At 42.1% G+C, this 25,207-nt stretch overlaps 1 protein-coding gene across 3 annotated transcripts in view; it reads right to left on the bottom strand.

Moving 5' to 3' along the window:
- FAM3C (family with sequence similarity 3 member C) overlaps positions 1 to 23,621 on the bottom strand; it is a 66,219-nt gene extending 42,598 nt beyond the window's left edge. Inside the window, exon 1 of one of the 3 annotated variants that reach the window (XM_018046983.1) lies at positions 23,603 to 23,621. The gene's annotated coding sequence lies outside the window, so the exon portion shown is untranslated. Of the gene's footprint in view, positions 1 to 10,990; positions 11,010 to 11,029; positions 11,220 to 23,602 lie in introns of those variants that run through there. The other 2 variants (XM_018046981.1, XM_018046982.1) reach the window with 2 other exon arrangements.

Genomic DNA, 25,207 nt, shown 5'->3' with positions numbered 1-25,207 from the left:
TTCATGTGTCCACTCCACTGGGTGCCCAGACACTGTACTTGGTTAAACATTCTGGATGTGTCTGTGAGAATCTTACTGGATGAGATTAACATTAGAGTAAAGCAATTTGCCTTCCCCAAGTGAGTGAGCCTTGTTCAATCAGTTGGGAGTCCTGAAGAGAACAAAAAGGGCTGAGTAGAGCAGCATTCACCCTTTCTGCCTGTAGTCTTCAAGCTGGGATATTGATCTTCAGTTTCAGTTCAGTCACTCAGTTGTGGCCAACTCTTTGTGACCCCAAGGACCACAGCACGCCAGGCTTCCCTGTCCATCATCAACTCCTGGAGCTTGCCCAAACTCAAGTCCATAGAGTCGGTGATGCCATCCAACCATCTCATCCTTTGTTGTCCCCTTCTCCTCCTACTTTCAATTTTTCCCAGCATCAGGGTCTTTTCCAATGAGTCAGTTTTTTGCAGCAGGTGGCCAAAGTACTGGAGTTTCAGCTTCAGCATCAGTCCTTTCAATGAATATTCAGGTCTTCACCTGCCTCCAGATTTGGACTGAAACTTATACCACTGAATTCTCCTGGCTCTCAGGCCTGTGGCCTCAGACTGGAACCGTATCACTGGCTTTCCTGGGTCTCCTGCCTGCCGACTACAGATCCTGCAACTTCTCAGCCTTCACAACTGCAAGCTGATTCCTTCTGATAGCTGCTTATCTTAGGTAGGTATATACGTGTGCTTCCCAAGTGGTGCAGAGGTAAAGAATATACCTGCAAGTGCAGGAGACTCGAGTTCAGTTCCTGGGTTGGAAAGATGTCCTGGAGGAGGACATGGCAACCCAGTCTAGTATTCTTGCCTAGAGAATCCCATGGAAAGAGGAATTGGGTGGGTTACACTCCACAGGGTCTCAAAGAGTCAGACATTACTGAGCGATTGAGTACATACACACAAGGTAGATATTAACAGACAGGTAGATAGATAGACAGGTGGTCTCCTACTGGTTCTGTTTCTCTGGAGAACCCAAATCCTCTCAAGATCAGAATGTAATAGACGAAATTTTCAGTCCCAGAGCAGTAAAAGAGAAAAATAACTCAGTGCTGAAATCTAAAGAAGGCTACAGCTAAAAGTCACAAGGGGAAGTATTCTAATATTATGTTTACAAATAAAAGTATGGGATTTAAAGAAAGTTATTTGCAAAAAATACTTGCATTTATGTAAATAAAATAGAGCAAGTGCTAGCAATTTTCTGTAAAAGGGCCAGAGGGTAAATGCTTTAGTTCTGTGGACCATAGTTTCAAAGTGAAAGTGTTAGTCCCTCAGTCAGGTCCGACTCTTTGCAACGCCATGGAACGTTGCCCGCCAGGCTCCTCCGTCCTTGGGATTCTCCAGGCAAGAATACACAGTGAGTTGCCATTCCCTTCTCCAGGGGATCTTCTAGACCCAGGGATTGAACCCGGGTCTCCCACACTGCAGGCAGATTCTTTACCAGCTGAGCCACCAGTGGACCACAGAGTCTCTGTCAAACCTACTCTGCTCTGTGGTTATAGCTAGAGAGCAATTGTTCACAGTACTGAAACAAAGGGGCCCAGTTGTGTTATAAAAAAAATTTTTTTACTTATTAAAATTTTCACATTATAAGCTATTATCCTGCTTTTGCTTTTTTTCTTTTCGATCACTTAAAAATACAAAAGCCAATCTTGGCTTGTGACCCATTAGACCCATGAGTCATAATTTGCCACCTGAGGTAAAGGAATAAAAAATGAAACTGAAATTTAAAAAACTTTTAAAATAGAGGAATTAAAAACTTTCCGGACCATGCTCTAATATGCCAACATTTCTTGCTGGACTACCTGCAGGATACAACTCCCATACGGCTTCTATGGGAACTCTGAGCAGTACCAGTAGAGAAGTAGGACCGATCAAACAACTCTGAATTCTCTGTTCCATTCGTGTTCACCACACATTTTCACAATCAACTGCTCTCCATATAAGAAGCACCTACTCAATGAGAAGCAACATCACAGGTCCTCTTCAAAAGAAAGGAAGGCGTCTTTCCTTTCCTACAGATGAAGCTGTCCACCTACAGTAAAGACAGGAATAAATCTATAGACTCTGGAATGTTTTTCAAAGGATCTCAGGAGAAAAAAAAAATGGAGAAAAATTAATCTCATTATATATCCTTTCATTAACTGTAAAAATGATGGTGAGGAGAGCTTAACTGCTTTGGTTAGTGTTTAAAAGTGATTGCTTTTGTGCGTGTGTGTGTGATGGACTTAAAAAGGGCGAAAGGATATGAGTAATTGTGTCTGATCGATTTTTAAAATTTAAAATATTTAGTTTAAAGGAACCTTTGCTTTAATAGAAAGCTGTCACTATATCAGGTGCAGACTGCTCTCAAGTACTTGTCTCATCCAGATGCCACTGTGCGCACATCTTCACCAAGAGGGATACATTTTTGAAACAAAATGGAGAGGGTGAGAAGACTGCATTCACTTGAAAGAATCTTAACATTCAAAATACGTGAGTTGCTATCACTATATTATAAGTACTGTGAATTTAACAGAATTTGCTGTTTTCTGTTAAGCAACAGAAAAAAACCCAATTACTATCTTGAAAGTATTTTAGTTCTCATAGGAGACTCTGATACAGAATCCTACAGAATGGATGTTCCTAAAATCTACCATTTTAACACACACATGTGTCAGACACCTAAGTGGAAGTATGACCTGAAAATGATTAAAGGGAAAATTTTAGATGTCTGCGTAACAACTGGAAAAGTATCCTAGGTTTTTAAATGATCAAACTAATCTTACTAGAAGGAAAAAGAAAAGAAAAAGCAGCTAAAAACAAAGTATCGGGGAAGGAAAGGAGGACATCTGTATAATTCTACAGTGCCAAGAATACGTTCACTTTTTCCAAAGTCGACTGCGGAAAATGTAAGTGCATCCACTCTCGTGCAAAACGGCCTTCAAAAGGATGAGACTACAAAGCAACAGACCAAACACTTTAAAATAATAATTCAATAGATCCAATAAGTGAGTTTCTTTAGAAGGAAATGGTAATATTCTACTGAAAACCTCAAGAAGAGAGGGATACAAATGATCTAATCCTGGATTTGAAACTTTTCTGAACTAGCATCATATGGTTTTACTAAGAGCATCACATTGAAATTACATTAAAAAGAGGATTAGTATCTAACTGGGCCTCAGAAACAGAATTAAAAGCATACTATGGAAAAGCACAAATGACCGCAAAGAGCACCTCTCTCCCTGAAATATTCTGGGTGCACTCAGCTTTCCTCTGTAGGCCACCTACCATAAATTGCTATCCTTTGCTTTTATTTGATTCTCCTGGCAGTGCCTGGACAAAGTAACACTTTAGAGATATTCCGTCTGATCTGCAGCAGCTGGATAAAACTCCATTCTTTTAAGAATGAAACAGACAAACTATAACTGTCATCCTGTCTTGTCCCTCCAGTTAAAAGCCAGTTACAAGCAGCCATGCTACCCATGCAACTGTCCTGCCTGTCCTGACTCAGCCCCAATAACGAGTGGAAGGAAGGAGGGGGAACCGAGCCCGCCAGACCACACACACCACCCTCTAAGCGCAAAACTGTTTCAAAACTGTTCACCCAACACCGAGAATTCCACAGGACAACTTCTTCCACCAACATGAATCAGCTAGAGACCTAAAGTTCTTTCCTCTTCAGATAGTTGAGATATTAGATATCTGAAATACTTCAGTTGATCAACAAGCATTTAACCATGTTTTCTGTAAATACTCCAAGTGATTAGACACTAAGTGGACACGTATCCCCCTCCCCGCCACCCCAAATCTAAGCAGCTTTCCACAGACAAAAATATTTCATTTGCCAAAATGATGCCACTGAAGGAAGCACCATAGCAGGAGAGGCTGTCCTTCACTGAATTCTCATTGGTGAAGAAAGATTCGTTTTAACCTATTCTCTTCTTCAGGCCCCAATGATCCACTGCGGTGTTTCTTTTGAAGTTGGTAGCCAAAATTCTGGTTCATTGTGACCCACTGAGAAATGGGCTTCCCTGGTAGCTCAGCTGGAAAAGAATCTGCCTACAGTGCAGGACACCCTGGTTTGATTCCTGGGTCAGGAAGATCCCCTGGAGAAGGGATAGGCTACCTTCTATACTGGAATACTCCAGTATTCTTGGGCTTCCCTGGTGGCTCAGATGTAAAGACTCCGCTTGCAATGCAGGAGACCTGGGTTCGATTCCTAGGATGGGAAGATCCCCTGGAAAAAGGAGTGGCTACTCACTCCAATATTCTTACCTGGAGAATTCCATGGACAGAGGAGCCTGGCAGGATAGTCCATGGGGTTGTATAGCGTCAGACATGACTGAGAGACTTTCACTAAAAAATGGAGTATTTCTTGCCACATCAGTAACCAAGAATGTCTCAGTCACAGAGATTCCAGCCCTCCAATGTGAGTTCCTAAGCCCTTAAGGCACTCAGCAAAGAGAATACCTGTGATCTAGCAGCCATCACACTATAGCCACTCCCTACCGTGAGTCCCAAGAAAGCTCAAGATGTGGAAAATGCAGGATACTGGACCCAGACAGCTGAGATGCATATGAAAGCAATGATTTCAGTGAGCCCAGACTCTTGCAGTAAATTCCTTAAGTTATCTGGCTTCCTTTAATTAACAATAATCTTTTGCTGTTCAGACTACCTGTCCCTTGTTACAAAACTTCTATATAACCTGTCCCCCGCCTCCCCTCGCCAGAGCAGTTCTCACAGGGTCACTTGGGATGCTGTCTCCTGGGCTTAAAGTCCTAAAAATTCCACCAAGTAGAACACAACTCTCAACTCTTAGGCTGTGACTTTTTTTAAGTCAACACCAAACTTGGTGCTGACACCGATTACTACCACAATATCCTAAAACTACTCAACACAGGTGGCTGGTGTATATGCATGTAACTGGCTAGCTGGCATCAGGGGTTATGAACTCTCTAACAGAAGAAAGGATGACAAAAAAGAACTCAAATGAGCAAGACACACCAATGTCACTGTAGCATAAAGTACAAATTTTAATGGACTGCACAAAATGGAAATCACTAAAGTACACAGAAGCTTAGAAATAAGATTTCTGAACTGATCTGCAACACCCACACATAAAAGACTGGAAATGGGTATGCTGAAAATAACATGGGGCCAAACTAGAGTGCATTACACTCGGATACAGTTACACTGCATTTTAAAACAAAGACATCAGTGTAATCTTCATTACAAACACATGTCAAGTACAGGCATCATATGTTAAACTCTATTATAAATAAATTTTACAAAGTATAAGGTCTAAAGGACTGTTACATTATAATTCTTTTAGCCCATGGCTTCATATAACCCTTCACTGTAACAAGAGGGGCTTGTGGTGTCTCAGGTACCTAACATTCTACTTTCTGATTCTAAGATGCACACTATCTCCTTTCTTTTAACAAGCCTTAAGTCAGGATGAGGTTTACAACCACATTTCTTCCTCTTAGTAGTATATAAAATAATGGTGTACCTTACAAACAGCGTAGATTCAATGAAATACCATATCTGGTTCTTTGAAGCCGTAACTATAAAATAGCCCACATCATGCGCACACAGGCTTCCCCAGTGGCTCAGCAGTAAAGAATCCACCTGCCAATGCAGGAGACTTGGGTTCCATCCCTGGGTTGGGAAGATCCCCTGGAGAAGGAATGGCAACCCACTCCAGTATTCTTGCCTGGAGAATCCCCATGGACCAAGGAGCCTGGTGGGCTACAGTCCATGGGGTCACAAAGAGTCAGACACAACTTAGCAACTAAACAACATCATGGGCACCACAATTACTGGTGGGCTTTTTATTGGGTTGGTCAAAAAGTTCATCAAGGTTTTCCTGTAACATCTTACGAAAAAGCCCAAATGAACTTTTTGGCCAACCCAATACAGGGCAAATTCCTGAGCCCAGAATCTCTTGGAGAGAGGATTAAAACTCCTGCATAGTTAATAAACTCCCCAGGTGACCCTCAGCCAAGCTCAGATGTGAGAACTTCAGCCCAACAGTACATCAATCCAAACACACAGAGAAGTCTAGAGTAGGGCTGGGGAGTGAGTCAGATCTAGGCCAAAAAAGCCCAAAGGTAAAATTCACAAGACAAGAATCTTCATTCTTTCCTTAACAATGGAAATCAGCTAGACTCTGGGCCTTGTCTCAGGTAAGAGTGAGAGAGAGAAGGGCAGTGAATAAACCTGGAAACACTGTGAGGAACACTGTGAGCAAAGAGAACTCCCGTTTGCAATGCTTACAACAGAGTGTAAATTAAAATCATCCCAATATCTTCTTGCAGGTTTCCTCTCTACCAAGTAAGAATTTTGCTTAAAAATTCATAATCCAACTGAAGAAATGAAGTGGGGATCAGATTTCTGTAACTAAGAGTACAAACATATCCCAAACAGAAAACAAGACAAAATGACATTTGTTCTGTCAGCTCCTGCAGAGTTCCACAATTGCTGACTAAATGGCTGTAATGTAACCTACTTTAATCTTACACTATATCATCCAAGAGGAGAAAGAGAGATGGACGAATGGATTGATAGACACAAAGGGAAGGAGGGAGGGAGAGAGATGATCAGTAGCCAAAATAAAACTAAATACATTTTAACTGTAAGTTGAACATAAGTAAAGAAGTGTCTAGTTCACAAATCACTACAAAAAGAGGCAAGAAAAAGGTACAAATTTCCATACAGTATAACTGTCTTCATTTCCTATAATTTTAGTATTTCACACTGTATCAGATGGGATGTTACAGGTACCTATTCTGAATGTTTCAGAAGTCCCCTATATATTCCCTTCATTTATACAGTCTTTAAGTTAGTCTTCAGAATTTCACTGTACCAGGGCAGACATAATTCTGTTAGTCAAATTATTTACGTGAAGAAATGGAGGAGCAAAGAGACTCCATCTGCCCAAGGGCCTGGAGAGTGTGTCATTTCTATCACAAAATCAAGAATGCAAGTTAGCAGCCATTCGCAAAGAACAGATAGGAAGACGCTTCTAGTGTAAAATTTTCTGAACCAATTAGAAATTCATTTTTTGTCAATCACGGGTCCTTCAAGACACATTTAATGATATCCTAACTGCAGATGGCACAGTGGTAAAGAATCCCCCTGCCAACGCGGGAAACAACAGGAGACACAGGTTGGATCCTGGGTCGGGAAGATTCCTGGAGGAAGATATGGCAACCTACTCCAGTATTCTTGCCTGGGACATCCCCATAAACAGAGGAGCTTAAAGGGCTACAGTCCATGAGGTCACAAAGAGTCGGACATGACTGAAGCAACTTAGCAGAGCACAGCAAATGGATAGCTGAGCAGTACATCTGATAACCATGATACCACCTAAACAAGCCATGCAGAACTCATGATGAAAACCAATTCAGACTCACAGCTACAAACATCCACATAACTTTTTCTTACTAGCACACAAAAACTCACAAGGATCCATCAATGGATGCATACTAAACATAATGTGGTATGTATCTATACATGGAATATTACTCAGTCATAGAAAGGAACAATATGCTGATACAGGTTACAACAGGGATGAACCTTTAAAACATAATGTGAAGTAAAAGAAGCTAGACACAAAGATCACCTATCTTATGACTCCATTTACATGGAATATTTGGAACAGATACATCTGTAGAGAAAGCAGACTAGTGGTTGCCACAGGTTGGGGAACGGGGAGTAATTGCTTAATGAACATGAGGTTTCCTTTTGGGGGTCACAAAAATGTAGAATTAAAAAGATGTGCTGGTGTGAATGCAAACTAGTGCAGCCACGATGGAGAACAGTGTGGAGATTCCTTAAAAAACTGGAAATTAGAACTGCCATACGACCCAGCAATCCCACTGCTGGGCATACACACCGAGGAAACCAGAACTGAAAGAGACACGTGTACCCCAATGTTCACTGCAGCACTGTTTACAATAGCTAGGGCATGGAAGCAACCTAGATGTCCATCAGCAGATGAACGGATAAGAAAGCTGTGGTACATATACACAATGGAGTATTACTCAGCCATTAAAAAGAATGCATTTGAATCAGTTCTAAAGAGGTGGATGAAACTGAAGCCTATTATACAGAGTGAAGTCAGAAAGAAAAACACCAATACAGTATATTAACACATCTTTATGGAATTTAGAAAGATGGTAATGATGACCCTATATGTGAGACAGAAAAAGAGACACAGATGTAAAGAACAGACTTTTGGACTCTGTGGGATATGGCGAGGGTGGGATGATTTGAGAGAATAGCGTTGAAACATGTATATTACCATATGTGAAACAGATCGTCAGTCCAGGTTCGATGCATGAGACAGGGTGCTCAGGGCTGACCTGACATGGTGCACTGGGATGACCCTGAGGGATGGGATGGGGAGGGAGGTGGGAGGAGGGTTCAGGATGGGGAACACATGTACACCCACGGCTGATTCATGTCAATGTATGGTTAAGAACCACTACAATATTGTAATTAGCCTCCAATTAAATAAATTATTTTAAAAAAAGATGTGATGACCTCCCAATACTATGAATGCACTAAATGTCATGGAATTGTACACTTAAAAATAGTAAATTTTATGTTACGTAGATTAATTTTTAAAGGCAACTGAAAAACTCACCAGAGTGAAGCTAGAAAAATAAAGAACAGATGAAAATTAATTAGATTAGAAATAAGGGAGATATAAGTAATAAAAACAGCTTGAATCAAATGAACAGGCCAGTGAAGAAGACAATGGAAGAATATCGATGGGGTGAAACTGTGGAAACTTAGAGGTAGTGGAACATAATTTTCTCCCCTGAGAAAATATCAGCTGACTCTATTTTAAGAGCAGAATAAAATTCACAAAACCTTTTCAAGTTTAAAGAGCTTGGGAGTCATGTGCAATCACCCCAATCAGATTAAGGAAATTAGGCAAAATATGATATTAAATAAGTTGGTCAATGCCCTCTATTGGGCAATGAACTAATTGCAGAATTACTGCTTAAAATCCCAATTTTCTGATCCCAGGTTCAGGAACTCTTCTGGACTAAGTTTAAGACAAATGTTTGCTATTTACTAAATTCTCAGCTAGATGCATTTCTGTGATACATGACCAAAATCTCTTACTTCTTAGGTCTTGGACCTTTCAGCTTTGAGAAAGGAGTTATAAAAGTAAGGAGTCGGGGGTGGGGGAAGACACTACCTCAGAGAAAGTACAGTAGCGTTGAGAGCCAAGGCTGCCTTATTCACAGTATCCATGTTACCTATAATTACCAGCAGGCACAAATAAGTACTCTGGTATGTCTAATTATGAATATACAAGTTTTCAAATACTGAGGCTGACCATTTAAGACTTAAAATATGTGGTTAAATAAAAGTTAAGACTCTTCTGATGCCCCACAAGGACTACATATCACCATTCAACAACAATCTCTTTATCCTCTGACATTCTCTCCAATGATCTTTTCCTTTTTAAGGTATCTTCTTTAATTACAAACAGATTTAGTTACTTAGTAATTATTTTTAAAATTGTAACAGCTATTAAGTTTATTTAAAACGTCACTTTAACCTAGTGGCCCTCAGTCTTACTTTGGCTCCCTTTTAAACAGAAGATCCCTCCATTGGGGTCTTGGGGAGGAACCTGACCTCTGTCCTTTTTTGAAGTCTCATTTATAGGTGATTCTGAGAGATCCCCTGGGAGAGTATCACTGCATCAAACTCTTTTTATTTCTTGCTACCAAGAAAAATGAGTTTAGATAACATTACACAGACTAAAGCTTCTCACACCTGTATAAAGTGGGAGGCGAGGGCGGCAGAAACGCTGTGATTTAATTAGTAAACTGCCACAGAACTTGAGACTGGCAGCCTTTAAAAAGAGGTATAGTTAATGATAGGGATATGACCACAACCAGATGCTGATTCTGCCAATCTCTTGCTGGTGTTAGTAACTTGAATTTTCTAAGTTAAATGGAGATCCCGTTGTACTCAATAATGCACTGCATGAATAACATTAAGGTCTCCCCAAAACCTATAAAATTTGACAGGATATCACTAGCCCTGAAAGGTAGTTAAGAGTTCAAGGGGTCTGGGATCTCCTGCTAGTCTCTCTTTGAACCTAACCTCTAGGGGAGTTCATATTTTCTCAGTAAAATTGGGAAAATACACAAACGGACCTACTCTATGGGTCGTTAAGAAATAAATGTGCATCTGAAAGCAGCTGGCACAGCGCCTCGTAAGCAACTGTATTCATATTCTTTTTGGCCAAATAGAAAGAAACAAAGAAAAGGTTCTGTGAATTAAACAGTTTTGTATGATAAGAAATTTTTTAAAAAATGCAGAGAGTGATGAAAATAAAAAAATTTCAGCTGGAGATTGTCAGTCCATCACTCATTATTTAAGATCTAGGGTCACAAATTGTAACATAGTAGAAACTGTGAGCTTAGCGGCAAACAAGTGGGAAAAAAAGAAAAGAAAAAAGAATAGCACGTCCATCCGTGATACTGAATACCAATGGGCTGGATAGGTTTAAAAAATAAAAAGTACCTCCAGCTCAGAAGACACTAAAACTTTACAACTGAGCCAAGATCGCCCTCCACAGAGTTCTAACGCAACATCCAACTCCATCCCCGCCCCTTTAGAGCACTCGGCCCGCATTTCCGACCCGAGCTGGAGACCGAGCGCTGGACGCGCGCCCCAGGTGCCAGCCCCAGGCCGGAGCGCCAGGTGCAGGCGCCGCCCCGCCCTCCGCGGAGTCCGGAGACTGGCCGCCCGGCTGGGGATGCCCGCGGGGGGCCGGCGGCCTGGACCCCTGGCCCGCCACGCTCCGGTGCCCCGCTCCCGTCGCGCCCTGCCCCCGGCGGGACGCGCCCCGACCACCCGGGCACGCCCCGGGCCGGCGATCGCGGCGGGAGCGGAGGATGAAGGTGAAGGTGGGTGCCCGGCTCCCCCCAGCCTCCCTCCAGACTCCCTGCCTTCGGCCGCGGCTCGGTCCGCCTCCCGGTCCGTCTCACCGGCCTCCAGCCCGCCTCTCCGCCGCGCGCGCCCGCTTTCCGGGCTCCCTGCGGTCAGTCTTGCCGAAGGCCGACGGGAGCCGCCGCCGCCGCCTCCCGCTCGCTCCTCCGCTTCCTCCCGGGTTCCTCCGGCTTCCCCTCACCCCTGCGAGTGGCCAGGAGGAAGCCAGCTCGCCGCTGGGCCGCCTCCCCCGCTTCCCCGGCGCAACCAATGGGCCCCCGCCGCCGGCAAGCCGCGCCCGCCCCCTGGCGGTGGAGGACTGAGCAGGCGCCGTGCAGGCCTGAGGAAGGGCCGGATAGCCGAGGGAGGGCTCTGCGGCCCCGCCCCCTGTCCGCGCCGGGCTGTCTGGACCTGCCACGTGGGAGAGGAGGGGCCGGCGGCCGTCTGCACCCCAGGACAGGGCAGAAGTGTCACGGCCTCTCCCCGCGCTCCCTCGTCCGCCACCCTCTGCCTTCAGTCACACTTCCATAATCCCCGCCTTAAAGGAAGAAATTTTAAAATAATCAGTCCCATTTTAGAGCTCCATATTCGAGATGATCATTATATCCTCCTGACTCCTTCTAAATTAGCTCACCTATGGCAAAGATGCTACCTGACTGAGCACTAGAACGCTGGTAACCTTAAATGTTGGACTCAAGGAGAAAGGCAGTTCTTGTATTTTACACCTCACTTTCTTTTTTCTTTTTTTTTTCTTTTTTAATTTAAATTTATTTATTTTAATTGGAGGCTAATTACTTTACAATATTGTATTGGTTTTGCCATACATCAACATGAATCCGCCACGGGTGTACACATGTTCCCAATCCTGAACCCACCTCCCTCCTCATACCATCCCGCTGGGTCATCCCAGTGCACCAGCCCCAAGCATCCTGTAATGTATTTAGCAACATAACAGAAATGTTTTTCTCCTGTACACACCTTTTCACACGATCATGTGTTAACTGGGAGATCAAACCAAAAGCTGCAAATGCAAAATTGTTTCATAATTGAGATCCACATTCCAAAATATTAACTATAATTCTTATTAGCAATATTAGGTAGAATATCAAGAAATACATGGTTGTAGAAATTAAATTGCATTAAAGAAATAATAGGGTTTAATCATAGTATTCTACCAAGTCAACATACCTGGAAAAATAGAAAATACAGAACTTAAATAATAGCTATGAATTTGGAAGTTTGTGTTCCATGATAGGATAAAGAAGCAATAAGTGCATTCTGAGAGCCTTCTTTGCTTGCACCTTGCTGGGCATTTGGGAATGTGTTCCCATTTAATGTTCACAACTCAGACTGAAGTCGATAATAGCTGTGTTTTGCTTTAACTGATAAAAAAACCAAGACTCCAAAGTTGAGTTTAAATCACTTGTTTGAAAATATAAGGGAGTACGTTGTGAAGTTGGAATTCTAGCCTGGTCCATCTAGCTTCAAACAAATATGGCACTTCGTTTCTTATGATACAAAAATACAACATGTTACACACCTTCCCTTGATCCCTAGGTCCCACTGAGAGAAGTTCAGTTCAGTTCAGTCGCTCAGTTGTGTCTGACTATTTGCAACCCCATGAACCGCAGCACGCCAGGCCTCCCTGTCCATCACCAACTCCCAGAGTCCACCCAAACCCATGTCCATCGTGTGGGTGATGCCATCCAACCACCTCATCCTCTGTCGTCCCCTTCTCCTCCTGCCCTCAATCTTTCCCAGCATCAGGGTCTTTTCAAATGAGTCAGCTCTCCACATCACGTGGCCAAAGAGAGAATTTAGAAGCCTCTTGATTAGAGAGGTCAGGCCACATTTGTGAAAAGAAACTTTTTGCTCCATAATCAAATTGGCCTGTATGGAAAGAACATATGGCATAGTATTATAGCACTACACTTGAAACAATTTCTGGGTTGAACACGTGCTGAATAACCAGTGACCATAACATATAGCTTCAAACCCTTCAGTAGGTAATGAAATTAGTAATAGTGGGTCACAATCGACATTTTGTTATTGATTCACTGAAATAGAATAGAACAAGAAAATCAGAGTTTCTAGCACAACTTGAAAATACATACTGTTTCATGAAATATTTGTACAATATTAAGTGTAGTTGAGTGGATTACAGCATCCTGGGCTACAGTGTAAATTATATCTTTTCATACGGATTGCATTATTTAAAAGTTGGTAAATCATTTTTTTTAGCACAGCTGTTAGTCAACTTTTTTTTTTACCTACTGTTTTACTTGGCAAGAGGCAGGAAAGCAGGAAAAATAGTCAGGATTAACAATAAAGTTAATAAGACTACAGAAAACTGCAGCTCTGAGAGGCTTAATCCAAATAAACGTTTCTATGTTACATTATAATAATAGGTAATGATAATTCACATTTTTATGATGATTTTTATTTTTAAAGCCAATGTTTATTATGTATTTGCTGTGTTCCAGGCTCTTTCCTAAACTTTTTTTATATATTTATGCATTTAATCCTCACAACAATCCTATTATACCTAAATGCTAAATACCAAGGAGAAAAGTGCATAACAGAAAGGGAAAGTTGTCCAGGATCCTGTGTTCATATGTGGCAGGGCCAAGATTCAAACCCCTATGCCCAAAATATCAAGCCTCAAAACTCACCCTTGCCTATACTTGGAAAAGAAAATTCATTCCCTCTTCAATGGCTGCAAGTTTTTACATAAAACTGTAGTTTATACTGTACAATTTCCCACATAAGAATTACATAATATTGCTAAAGGTTAAGCTTGATGCAAAGCCTCAGAATATTAATTGGGCCCATTTTCAAGCAGAATATTTCATTTGGCATCACTTATCTGTATATACGGGCTTCCCAGGTGGCTCAGTGGTAAAGATTCAGCCTGCCAATGAAGGAATGGCAGGTTCTCTCCCTGGATCGGGAAGATCCCTGGAGAAGGAAATGACAACCTACTCCTTTATTCTTGCCTGGAAAATCCCATGAACAGAGAAGCCTAACGGGCTACAGTCCATGGGGCCACAAAAAGAGTCAAACACAAGTTAGTAACTAAACAACAACAATGATCTGTATACAGAGTAGAGATTGCCTGCAAATCTAGCAACCAATGCTTGCTCCCATTTCTGTAAATTCCTGACACATTTACCACCAAGACGTAGAGTCTGTGTCCCTCCTCTGGAAACTGGGCTGGCCTGGGACTTGTTTTAACCCATAGAATGCAGCTGAAGTGATGCTGGGTAACTTCCGGGCCTTGAAGCCTCCATTTTTTTTTAGAATCCCATCACCACATAAAGAAACTCAGATCAGACTACTGAGTGGGAAGAAACTCCATGGAGAGAAAGAGAGGCCTGGTTAGGCCCAAACCATCCAACCACTCAGCTGAGTCAGCAGATGACTGAAGTCATCTGCGTGGTCCAGCCTGAGTGGAGCTCCTCTCTGAGTGTACCAGGAGTGACCCCAAACAGCAACATGTGGGAACCACCCCATCCAAACCAGCCAGCCCACACAATCTTGAGAAATCACTGTTTGTTGCTGTTATCAGTTGCTAAGTTCCATGGTAGGTTTCTTTTCTTTTTTTTTTTTTAATGTAGTAATAGGTCACTGAAACATGGAGGGAAAGGTTTGTAACAAAAAACAAACAAACAAAAATTAAAAATAAACACATACATAAATACAAGCTGACTAGTCCTAGGAGTGGGATTACATTAAAATATTAGAGCATGCTTATATTGGACTGTCATCCCCAAACTTGTAGAGGGATAGCCAGAAACTCTACAAGCTTTTAAAGAGTATCATGGGTGAGGGGAAAAACACAGAGGTAGAATAATAAAAACAAAAAATAATAAAAAAGTGTCAAATGCGATACCTATACACTGAGTTAAATACCACCCTCTGCTGCTGCTGCTAAGTCACTTCAGTCGTGTCCGACTCTGTGCGACCCCATACATGGCAGCCCACCAGGCTCCGCCGTCCCAGGGATTCTCCAGGCAAGAACACTGGAGTGGGTTCCCATTTCCTTCTCCAGTGCATGAAAGTGAAAAGTGAAAGTGAAGTCGCTCAGTCGTATCCGACCCTCAGAGACCCCATGGACTACAGCCTTCCCTCCTCCATCCATAGGATTTTCCAGGCAAGAGTACTGAAGTGGGGTGCCATTGCCTTCTCTGAAATACCACGCTCAGGTGTGGCTTAAAAAGTGTTGTTCAGAATAGTCACAAAAATGTGGATTTAGAACTGTCAAACTGAGCTTCCCTGGTGGCTCAGTGGTAAAGAATCCACCTGCCAATGCAGGAGAAACAGGTCAAGGAGGATCCCACATGGCAGTTGTTGCTGTTGTTAGTCACAAACACACATACTGAGCCCGTGCTCTAGAGACCGGAAACTGCAACTATTGAGCCCACGTGTCACAGCTACTGAATCCTGAGTGCCCTAGAGCCCATGCTGTGCAACAAGAGAAGCTAGCCGAGAAGCCCGCGCACCTCAACTAAGAGTAGCCCCTGCTTGCTGCAGCTGGAGAAAAGCGCACAGAGCAGTGAAAACCCAGGACAGCCATACATAAATACATAATAAAAAAAGAAAAAAGACCCAAGCCTCTCAGACTTCCTCCAGCCTATAGGTAAAAGCCACAAGATACGAGTGTCACTCCTCTCATCCCACCAACTCCCTTCCTGCTAAGTGGGACCGGTCATGAGCCAAGTTTACTCCTAGGTGTCTCTTTAAAGAAGCCAAATTTCCCGACTTCTCTTTTTCACAGCCTGTGTTGGCCTTTTGCCTAAATGCCTCACCCTAAACTCCCCTCCTTTCCTTTCCTTAGATGCATTTACCCTTTTGAGCGTTTTTAAGTGTACAGTCTGGTGATTTAAGTACATTCACATTGTTGTGTAATCAGCACAGTCTTCCACCTCCAGAACGCTTTTCATCTTGAAAACCTGAAAGTCTGTACCCATTGAGCAATAACTCCACATCCTCTCTCCTATCCCTCTCTGGTCCATTGCAACTCTTCTGCATTCTGTTTCTATGAGTGTGATTACTTTAAAACCTTATATAAGCAAAATAGTATCATTTTGAAAGCTGGCATGCCCACAGATTTTGTGACACTGCACTTGGTACCTAGGGCTTCCCTGGTGGCTCAGATGGTACACAATCTGCCTGCAAGGCAGGAGATCCAGGTTCGATTCCTGGATCAGAAGATCCCCTGGAGAAGGAAATGGCTACCCACTCCAGTATTCTTGCTTGGAGAATCCCATGGACAGAGAAGCCTGGCGGACTGTCTTCATTTTGTGTAGACAATGTACATTTGATACATAAGAAACACCATCTATACAAAATGAGTGGTTTAATTTACCATGAAACATACGCAAAATACAATGCAATCATTATAACAAATGTATGTTTACATGAAGAAGGATTCCAGTTTTCTATCTATTACTACTTTTCTAGCAACATGTAAGAAAATTACAGATACCAAAAAAATTTGAATTTTCAATTGATGTCTTTATTCTACTCCCTAGGAAGTTCTGGTTTGAACTAGATCTTTTAATAGATCTTTCAGTGTGGGAAAATTTGGCACTTTTGTCTCAGTTATAAATCATGTTAAATAATATACTGAATATGGCAACCCACATCTAAAATATGTGATGGACTCATGACTGCCAAGAAAAGTTCTTACCCTGAAAGTATGTACAAGTGTATATTATAAACAATTATTAAGATTATTAGTGGTTCTTCAGAAAAATAGCTTGTTATTCTGTCTTATAAAGTATTACCAGCTAGAAAAATTTCTGACTCAGCATCATAATCTGAAAACTACTTTTTTAAAGTCTAATATGGCAAGGTTACCTATTTGTAATGCCAAGCAAAAATACAGAAGCCAGAAATCAACTTAAACACATACACACACACACACATATACACACCCCCAATATATCTTACATGAACATGATACACATGTCTAAGATATTTTTAAAATATATTAAGCAGACCTTGGGAGAAAATAATTTTTTTACAGCCACAGAGAAAATGGAAACATGTGACTGCACTTCTAACATTCATATAATTCTAAGTAAATTAATGAATAATCCTCACATTAAGTCATCTAAAAACACTTCTAAGTCTCATTAAAAAAAAAAAATGTCCACCAGAAAAATCCTCTGAGAAGAAGGAACTAAATTAATACCGAGCAAATTTTATATTTTCCTAAAGCTGAAACTCCAGTACTTTGGCCACCTCATGCGAAGAGTTGTCTCATTGGAAAAGACTCTGATGCTGGGAGGGATTGGGGGCAGGAGGAGAAGGGGACGACAGAGGATGAGATGGCTGGATGGCATCACGGACTTGATGGACGTGAGTGTGAGTGAACTCTGGGAGTTGGTGATGGGCAGGGAGGCCTGGCGTGCTGCGATTCATGAGGCCGCAAAGAGTCGGACATGACTGAGCGACTGAACTGAACTGAACTGAAAGCATAATTGCTTCAGTCTGTAACTTCAATCTTTGATTAAGAACCAAATACAAAAATCCTTTAGTCCAAGCATGAAAGGATTCACTGTGACTGTGGTATTGTTATTAAGCACTAAGATCTCTAGTTACATTAAATTGAAATGCATTGTTTGCTCTGATTTGAGCCAAGCCACAGGAATATGGGTAACAAAATATCAACCAATGGTTAGTATTGCATTAAGACCTGTTCTCTAGTGGATTTAGTGGTCACTAAAGATAATTCAGTAACACTCCAGGAGGCCAAAAATCCCATGTAACTACAGGATGTCTACAAACATACAAGTAGCAAACCAAGCAGAATAAAATGAAATACCTACTCCATGCATTGTTGCCATTTTTGTGTGTTCTTTTTGCAGAGGACTCCAAAAGATGAGAGTCTTCCTCTTTTGAGATGTTTAGGGAGCATCACCGACTCAGTGAACATGAATTTGAGCAAACTCTGGGAGATAGAGAAGGACAGGGAAGCCTGACATGTTACAGTCCATGGGGTCGCAAAGAGTCAGATGTGACTTAGCAGCTGAATGACAACACATGCTCTCTTAAATTCGTTGAACCTTTTCCCTAACGTGTACTAATTTCAACACCACCTGTCCAAAGAAAAAGTTAGAAACATTAGAATCCAAGACGATGCCACTGACTTCCAAATCCTCCAGCCTGTGTGATTTGTGCAAGGCTGTATGTGCCAGATGTCTTTCCTTGGCACACCTGTGACACAGATAGGGAAGGGAATCTATCTACTTACCCAAATGAGCATGATACAAGCTCATGAACTTGATATAATTTTAGGTCATTTTCTATTGCAGTTTCTTCAGTCCTGACCCCCTACCGCCCACCGCCCCCCCCCCCGCCCAAATTTGTTACATCTGAGCTATTCTGAACTTGTATCCTGATAAAGTATCAAAGGACATTTATGAGTCCCTAACCTCTTCATTTCTTGCACTTTCATTTTGAAATGTTTCTTGTAGAATTGCTGCAGCCTCAATGAGGTTTGGTACATATTTTCAAGTGTAATTTATTTACCCAGAGAAGTTCTGCTCAAATATAGCATCTGGTATTTTGTAGAGTTCTATCCAATAGTCAAAATTTCCATCTCTGTTCATGAAGCAAAAGCCAGGGAAATTGCTCACTTCACTTTCAAAAGGACAGGAGTCAGGGATTAAACCTTCAGTTTCTATCAGTTCAGTTCAGTTCACTCGCTCAGTCATGTCCGACTCTTTGCAACCTCATGGACTGCAGCACGCCAGGCTTCCTTGTCCATCACCAACTCCTGGAGCTTACTCAAACTCATGTCCATTGAGTCAGTGATGCCATCCAACCATCTCATCCTCTGTCATCCCCTTCTCTTCCTGCCTTCAATCTTTCCCAGTATCAGGATCTTTTCCAAGGAGTCAGTTCTTCACGTCAGGTGGCCAAAGTATTGGAGTTTCAGCTTCAGCATCAGTCCTTCCAATGAATATTCATGACTGATTTTCTTAGGATTTAGTCTCTGTAGATTCCAAAATAATATCACCTTCTTAAATTCCCTTTCTCTTCTGTACCTCCAGGACACCCCTCCCTGACCCCATCATTGAGATGGGAAAGTTGGGTTGGATTTGAAGTCAGACAGATGAATTTATTAATAGTTGCTGACTCTGTCTGTCACTAGCTGCTAAGTGACCTTAGGCAAGTTGCTTCCTCTGTCCAAGCCAGTTTCCACCCTATAAATGAAAACAATAACAGTTCCCTGACAAAGTTTGCATTTTTTTTCTTTAGTAGTGGGAAACATTTAGTATGGTTTTTAGCATAGGAGATAAAACTCATTTGCCATATATGGTCTCAGAGAATTCTTAAATGCCCCACTGTCCCACTTATCTGACTGCAAAACTTTGAGGAGATATGCTTTTCAGTTCCCAGGGCTTCCCAGGTGCTGCTAATGCAGGAGGCATAAGAGATGCATGTTCGATTCCTGGGTTGGGAAGATCCCCTGGAGAAGGACATGGCAACCCACTCCAGTTGGCTTGCCTGGACAATCCCATGGACAGAGGAGCCTGGCAGGCTACAGCCCATAGGGTCGCACAGAGTCAGACACGACTGAAGTGATTTAGCACGCAGCACATGTGCTTATCAGTTCAGACTGCCAGTTGTCCTGGAACTTTGCATGGCCTTACTTTGGTTCTCCCTGAAACTCTTGGGACCCATCTTTGCAAGCCTCTGTTGTTATTTTTTGTTCTACTGCTTCACGTACAGCTTTTCTGACTCATAGGAGATGACACCTTGTGTCTCCTCACCCCCTTGCCACTATTCAACCCAGCAGAACTGTCATCTCTCCATCACCAATGATAGACCTAAGTAGTCAAGCTTATCACAAGTCTATTTACCTTCTTCCAGGAATCCAGAGGCCACATGGCTTGTCATTAACTGTCTGTACCTCTATCTTAACCCAAACTACTTATTCTCTCAAATCCTTAATTCATCTGCCAATTTTTTTCTCTCATTCTTTATTGGAGACATAACTTTAACTTATTTCTTATGTAATCACTATTTTACCTGTTCTGTAGTCTTGTCTGTTTTTGTTTTGTTTTACTTTTTGGCCACACCTGGCAGCATATGGGATCTTAGTTTCATTAACTAAGGATCGAACCCACACCCCTTGCCTTGGAAGGCAGAATCTTAATCACTGGATCAGGGAAGTCTCTGTTTTTTGTTTTGTTTTGATGGAAGAAATTTTTACATATTGAGGTATAAGGAAGTCATTCTGGCTTATACAGGCGTTGTCTTGAACTTTATGCTGCCTAGAATAGACTGTCTTTTGTTCTGTTGAACATGCATTGCTCATCTACTGTAACCATTAAAGAAAAGAATGTATTTGAAAATCAAAATAGAATAACTGCAATTCAGGCATTCAAAATGGAGCCAGGTGCCCATTGTGGATGTGAGTTCAGCCATGTTCCTACATCACCGAGAACTTGAATTTTCCAAACTGTATCAAGGACATCACCAGCTGTTCTCAAAATTATATCTGCCAACAGCTGCCAGCTGCAACCTTAAGGTCTCAAGGTTTCCCTGTGTAACCACGCAACTGTCTCAGACCCCAACCAATCCTTACTTAATAAGCACTCCTTGCCAGCTCCAATTATAACTCTTGTAAGTAACTATAACCTTGTGATTTTTGCCTTTACAACTCTCCCTACTCCCAAATTTGCAGTCTGATGGAACACAATTAAAGTGCTTCTTGAATCTGTATCTCCTGAGTGATAGCTCTCAGTTTGGCTAGAATGAAATACTTTTCTATTCTCATTATAGATTATTTACTGATTATTTCCATCCACAGTTTGTTCATTTGTTTGTTGTTGTTAAGTTCTATCATATCTCTCTGAAAACCTCTCATACGAAGTGGGTCATTTTCCCTACCAAAGGGCTTAGCATATAATCCATTTCAGAGGCTTCTCATTGGGAATTTTAGTGCATTTCCCAAAGCAAGAATTGAATATACCCAGTATCAAAATAATGACAAGCAAACAAAATATTTCCCCAAATATTTTACTGAGTCTCAGAATTAATTTGCTGTACAGGATAACTTTAAGTCTTCTGAGAGATTTTGAATAACTTTTACTTTCAAGAAAATACACACTGCCTGGCAAACACTAACCTATTATCTACTGCTATAATTTTATTGTTTCAAGAATGTTATATAAATGGAATCATATGGTATCTAACCTTTTGGAACTGGCTTTTTCACTCAGCTTAGTGCCCTTGAGATTCATCAATTTGTTATCCTTAAGGATAGGTGGATGGCATCACCGACTCGATGGACATGAATTTGAGCAAGCTCCAGGAGTTGGTGATGGACAGGGAAGTCTGGTGTGCTGCAGTCCTTGGGGTCACAAAGAGATGGACACAACTGAGCGACTGAACTAACTAAGGATAGGATAGGTGGAGGAAGAGACATAGGGAGGGCAGTGTGGTTAAAAAAGGGCAGTCTGAGGAATCCTTGTGGCAGAAGAAGAGTTTTGTTTCTTGACTGGGGTGTTGGATACATGAACCAACACAGATGATCAAATTACATAAACTAAATACACATACAAGGGAGTATCATTAAAATCGGGGAAATCCAAATAAGATCAGGTATCCACACTGATACCCTGGTTTTGACATTGCACTAAGATTTTGTAAGATGTTACCGTTTGATTTTACCAACTGGGAAAAGGGTACACCGGACCTCTCTTTTATTTCTTACTACTACATGTGAATCTAAAATGATCTCAAAATAAAAGGTTTTAAAATACACATGAGTCATTTAGACAGCATTCTTGAAAAAATCATGTAATTTGAATGTCAGTTTTTGAAAAAGCTGGAAGAATTTTGCACCTGTCGTTTTAAAGATTTCAAGTAGTACACATTATGTGAGGTGCCTAGGGCAATTTTATCTTTAGCTTCTGAGATAAAAAATGGTTCTACTATTATACACAGACATCATGGAGACTAATTCTACAAAGATCCCAAGGGAAAGATGGACATGTTAGTTTCCTAGGGCTGCCCATAACGAATGACCAAAACCTAGGTGGTTTAACAGCAGAAATTGATTATCTCACAGTTCCAGAGGCTGGAATTCAGAAATCAGGGCTGACAGGGTTGAAATCGCTCTGGAGGATCTAGGGGAGATTTCCTTTCTTCTTCCAGCTTCTAGCGGCTTCCGGTATTCCTTCCGGCTCTAGTGGCTTCCGGTATTCCTTCCGGCTCTAGTGGCTTCCGGTATTCCTTCCGGCTCTAGTGGCTTCCGGTATTGCTTGGCTTGTGAATGTATCACCCTAATCAATGTGTCTGTCTTCACCTGTCCCTTTCCTTTTCTCTCTGTGTTTTCTCTTCTGTGTCTTATAAGGATACTTGTCTTAGTGTTTAGGGCCAAATAATGCAGTATGCTCTTATCTCAAGATCCCTAATTTATTAGGTTGGTGCAAAAGTAATTGTAGTTGGTACAAAAGTCAACCACAATTATGTTTGTACCACAATTATGTTTGTACCTCAATTGCTATTGCTTTTGCACCAATCTAATAAGACATTTACAAAGGAACTTTTTCCAGACTTTTCCCAAATAAGTCACCTTCACAAGTGCAGGGGTTGGTTGGGATGTGGATATATCTTTCAGGGGGGCACCATTTAACCGATGAGCAATAGTTAACTTATCCATTCATTCTTATTCTTTTAAGAATATTCCTTGAGCTCCTAAATAGGAATATAACATGATCCCAGGAAAGATGATCCATGTACCATGGTATCTATGAATAACTTGTAGTCACATTATAGGGAAAACACTTGCCAAAGCTTAACGACAGTAGCTAAAAGAAGTGCGTAAATACAAGTGAGAAGAGGAGTCAAGTACAAGAGATTCAAGAAAGCTAGTTCACTGTAAACTGGCATTAGGTAGATTTCTCATGAGCTATATGAAATAAATAAAAATAGCTTAAGTGAGTGAAAGTCACTCAGTCATGCCCGACTGTTTGCAACCCCATGAACTATACAGTCCGTGGAATTCTCCAGGCCAGAATACTGGAATGGGTAGCTTTTCTCTTCTCCAGGGGATTTTCCCAACACAGGGATTGAACCTAGGTATCCTGCATTTCAGGTGAATTCTTTACCAGCTGAACCACAAGGGAAGCCCAAGAATACTGGAGTGGGTAGCTTTTCCCTTCTCCAGGGGATCTTCCTGACCCAGGAATTGAACCGGGGTCTCCTGCATTGCAGGTGAATTCTTTACCAACTGAGCTATCAGAGAAGCCCAAATAGCTTAAACTGGGCCTTAAAAGGCAGTGGGCTTCATTTCAGGGTTGAAGAAAAATGTGGGCAAAAGTATCGTGGTGGAAATGACCTCAGTACCCAAATGTAAGTATGAAGGAAGTTAAAATTAATGAGGGGAAATGGCTGATATTGAGGGAAGTTTTACATTGAGGTTAGATCCCAAAGGATTGTGAATGTAATAAAGGAAATTTATGATAAGGAGAACCATGGATGTTTCTTAAAAGAGGGTGACAATGATTGATTTTATTTGTGAGACTCTGACAGGAAAGTGCCCCCAATGAGAGTAGCTGGGAGCTTTGGCATGACACTCACAGGAAGAGACAAAGTTCTGAGCTTACCTGGCAAAAGTGGGAATCCAAAGAAACTGAAGGTTATGGAAGATACCCAAGGCAGGCTTTACAGGGGAGCACTCAGCCACATGGAGCCTCTATTGGTTAGGGTTCTCCCAGAAACAGAGCCAATAGGATAATATATGTAACTGGCTCATGCTTTTATGGAGGCTAAGTCTGCAAATCTTCAGGGTGAGCTGGCCAGCTAGGCACCCAGAAGAGTCACTAGCAGAGTTCCGGTCCCAAGACCAGAAGATTTAAGCCCTGGGCAGAGTCTGAAGGCAGAAAAATGCTGCTTTCCCAGTTTTGAGGCAGTCAAGCAGGATGAAACCTCTTACTCAGTGAAGGGTTAGCCTTTTATTCTAAACAAACTTCACCCCAGTGGATAAAACCCACTTACATCAGAAAGGGCAATCTGCTTTACTCCTGTCTACAGATTACAATGCGGCTTCCCAGGTGGTGTAGTGATAAAGACTTGAAAGAGACACTAGAGACATGGGTTCTATTCCTAGGTTAGAAGGATCCCCCGGAGAAGGAAATGGCAACCCACTCCAATAGTCTTGCCTGGAAAATTCCATGGAAAGAGGAGCCTCGTAGGCTATAGTCCATGGAGTTGCAAAGAGTCAGACATGACTGAGCACACACACACACACAGATCTGAATGTTAATTTCTTTTTCTTTTTGGCTGGGTTAGCGTTCCATTGTGGAGAGAGGGTGTTTCTCTAGTTGTAGTGTATGGGCTTAATTGCCCTGTGACATGTGGGCTCTTGGGCTTCCCTGGTGGCTCACTGGTAAAGCATCTGCCTGCCAGTGCAGAAGACACAGGTTCAATCCCTGGGTCGGGAAGACCCCTGGAGAAGGAAATGGCAACCCACTCCAGTATGCTTGCCTGGACAGTCCCATGGACAGAGGAGCCTGGCGAGCTATGGTCCAGGGGGTCACAAAAGAGTCAGACACGACTTAGACACAAAATAAAAACACAGTGTTGGATCTTAGTTCCTCAACCAGGGATTGAAATGGCGTTCCCACATGGGACCACTGGACCACCAGGGAAAGCCCTTAAATATTAATTTCATCCTAAAACAGTCTCATGCTAACACTCAGAATAATGTTTCATCAAATATCTGGGCACCGAAATGACCCAGTCAAATTGACATACTCAATATGTATATAGAACTAACCATCATAGGGCCCCACAGTCGCAAGGACCCTGCTTGCAATTTAATGCTCTGTGGTCACTGTCTTTAAATTCTTAACAATTTTATCTTCGAATCTGTGTTTTGTAAGTGAAATATGATGGGGCAAGGAAGCAAGTTTCAGATGTTTGGAGCCACTGTTCACTTGTAATACCACCCACATCCCCAGGCCTCCTTATTGCCCCAGAGTGGGTTTTCTACCACCAGACTCACCCCTACCCTTGGCATCCTAAGCTGTGCCTAACTTTCTCACCCTGCCCTGGCAAAGTGATCACTACTCCCTCTGCCCCAGTGAGGCCTCCTGCTGGCACAGAGAGCATTACAGATGCGTATGCATGCTCCACCGCATCTCACAGAGGGCCTAGAGGCCCAGCCCCTAGCTGGCAGGGGCATGGTGTTTTCAGTGGGCAACCCCACT

Source organism: Capra hircus, chromosome 4 (assembly GCF_001704415.2).
Source record: "Capra hircus breed San Clemente chromosome 4, ASM170441v1, whole genome shotgun sequence".
NCBI lineage: Eukaryota > Metazoa > Chordata > Mammalia > Artiodactyla > Bovidae > Capra > Capra hircus.
The sequence above is the reverse complement of the archived record's forward strand: the minus strand, read 5'-3'. Positions and strand labels throughout refer to the sequence as shown.